Source organism: Delphinus delphis, chromosome 19, assembly GCF_949987515.2.
Source record: "Delphinus delphis chromosome 19, mDelDel1.2, whole genome shotgun sequence".
In the NCBI taxonomy this organism is placed as follows: Eukaryota; Metazoa; Chordata; class Mammalia; order Artiodactyla; family Delphinidae; genus Delphinus; species Delphinus delphis.
Window position 1 is genome coordinate 35,891,408 of NC_082701.1, and position 3,032 is coordinate 35,894,439.

Sequence of the window (3,032 nt, forward strand, 5' to 3'; positions counted from 1 at the left end):
TTAGGCAAAAAATAAATAATATAATATTGAATTATAATCCACAGAAGAAAACAAATATCCATGAGGCCATATTGATATAAATAATAGTAGAATAAACACATAAATGAAATAAATGGATAATTATTTCTTACATAACATTCCAATTAAATGTAGAATGAATGAATGGAATACAAAATCACCCTTTGGGGAGACGGGAGGGTCCTCAGCTAAAGCCAAAGGCGGATCAAAGTGGTGGGACTTGCGCCGCGGCCGCGGAGACATGAAGGCCCTCCGCACTCCTCCTCGGCATCCGGGTCAGTGCTCACCCTCGCTGTCCTGTCCCCGGCCCCATGGAGAAGACGGAGCTGATCCAGAAGGCCAAGCTGGCCGAGCAGGCTGAGCGCTACGATGACATGGCCGCCTGCATGAAGGTCGTGACGGAGCAGGGCTCCGAGCTGTCCAACGAGGAGCACAACCTGCTCTCGGTGGCCTACAAGAACGTGGGCGGGGGCCGCAGGTCCGCCTGGAGGGTCATCTCGAGCATCAAGCAGAAGACCGACACCTCTGACAAGGAGCTGCAGCTGATTAAGGACTATCGGGAGAAAGTGGAGTCCGAACTGCCGTCCATCTGCACCACGGTTCTGGAATTGTTGGATAAGTATTTAATAGCCAATGCAAACAATCCAGAGAGTAAGAGCTTCTATCTGAAGATGAAGGGAGATTACTTCCGGTACCTTGCTGAAGTTGCTTGTGGTGATGATCGGAAACAAACGATAGATAATTCCCAAGGAGCTTACCAAGAGGCTTTTGATATAAGCAAGAAAGAGATGCAACCCACACACCCAATCCGCCTGGTGTTGGCTCTTAACTTTTCTGTATTTTACTATGAGATCCTTAATAACCCAGAACTTGCCTGCACACTGGCTAAAACAGCTTTTGATAAGGCCATTGCAGAACTTGATACACTGAATGAAGACTCATACAAAGACAGCACCCTCATCATGCAGTTGCTTAGAGACAACCTAACATTATGGACATCAGACAGTGCAGGAGAAGAATGTGATGCGGCAGAGAGGCAGAGAACTAAATGCATACAGGGTGTCATCCTTCTTCCCCTCAAGAAACCTTTTTACTCATCTCCATTCCTTATTCCATTTGGATTTCATATAGCAAAGAAACCCATTCATGTGTATGGGATCAACTGTTTATAGTCTTTTCACACCACAGCTTTGGGAAAACTCCATTCCTTGATTTGTGTTTGTCTTGGCCTTTCTGGTGTGCAGTTACTGCTGTAGAAAAGTATTAATAGCTTCATTTCATATAAACATAAGTAACTTCCAAACACTTATGTAGAGGACTAAAAATGTATCTGGTATTTAAGTAATCTGAACCAGTTCTGCAAGTGACTGTGTTTTGTATTACTGTGAAGATATGAAAATGTAGTTAATTACAGTTTAAAGAGTGTTCTGCATAACTTCCTGATTTCTACATTCCCTCCCTTAACTCTTCTTTGGGGGTTTTCTTTCAGTAAAGCAACTTTTCCATCCTCTTAATATATTCCTTTTTGGTAGGAAACCAGAAGTATTAGATTGAATGGAAAAGCAGTTGACATTCTGAGGCTGGAGGTCACAAATTAAAATGCCTCCTGTATCATATATGATGGAGGTCTTGCATATCTGTGACAACAGGGAGTTTCCTCATTCATTCTTCATTTGCTGCTGTTTAAGTTGAAAACTTCCCTTCCCAATAAAAATTCACTTACACCTCCTGCCTTTGTAGTTCTGGTATTCACTTTACTATGTAATAGAAGTAGCATGTTGCTGCCAGAATACAAGCATTGCTTTTGGCAAATGAAAGTGCATGTCATTTCTTAATACACTAGAAAGGGGAAATAAAATACACAAGTCCAAGTCTAAAACTTTAGTACTTTTCCAGGCAGATTTGTGCACATGTGAGAGGGTGTCCAGTTTGTCTAGTGATTGTTAGAGAGTTGGACCACTATTGTATGTTGCTAATAATCATCGACTGTAGTCCCAAAAAGGCCTTGTGAAAATGTTATGCCCTATGTAACAACAGAGTAACATAAAATAAAATTACATTTTATAAACCAAAAAAAAAAAAAATCACCCTTTGGCAAATACCAGAGTAATAATTTATTGTGTCAACATACACTAAAATCAATAGGCAAAGGTATAATGAAAATCAGGATATTTACATCATCTCAAATATCTCACCACAATACTACTTATTAATTATAAAGGAAGAATAGTATTTTTACAGTAGAGAAAGCTGTGAGACACCACTTTAAAAATTAACATTACCAATAATGAGACAAATTGTCATCATGTGCCTCCTCATATGATACACTGAGTAGAACATAGTATTAATTGGGTGATATTAAAAGAAAATAGCCTTTAATTAAGAATGTAAGCAGTTATGAGTTCCCACTCTTCTCTAACAACAAATAGAAAGCTGAACAGACAGAAAAATCAATAAATCTCCTCAAATCTATAAGACAAGGAAGGACATAGAGTAAACTGCTGCCCCCGAGCTTGGAGGGGATAAACAAATACAGGGAGTCGTGGCTTATTGGAACAGAGACTCACAAATGGAAACTGTCATGGAAACCAGGGCTAGCAAAGGAAACACTAAAGTGTAATTGATGAATTGCTGGAGACTCAGTGTGGGCAACTCTGAGAGGTTAAAAAAAATTCTAGGGAGTCCCAGGCATAGGGAAGCCCCCAAATTTTGTGAGACTTACATTCAAGAGCTTCACCAGGATCTCACAATAAGTGAGGGAAACCCCTTCATGTTTTCTATTTCCAGAAAAAGAACCATTATGAAATACTCTAGAGTACTCTGTTCTTATCAAGGCCTGCCAGCAGGGAAAACTAGTTAGACAGAACCTAACCTGCTGGGGTTTTATAGAAATCTAATTGACCTCTGGTGAGTGAAATATACAACTCCAGTGAGCTCTAGCCTTCCACATGAGAGAAGGGAAATAACCAACTGCAACCCACTCTAGCCCTCCTGTCCTATCTGAGGGGGGATAA

At 40.5% G+C, this 3,032-nt stretch overlaps 1 pseudogene; it reads left to right on the forward strand.

Annotated features, from left to right (window-relative positions):
• Positions 1-236: 236 nt before the first annotated feature.
• On the forward strand, positions 237-1,190 carry LOC132415173 (14-3-3 protein theta pseudogene; annotated as a pseudogene).
• Positions 1,191-3,032: the final 1,842 nt, after the last annotated feature.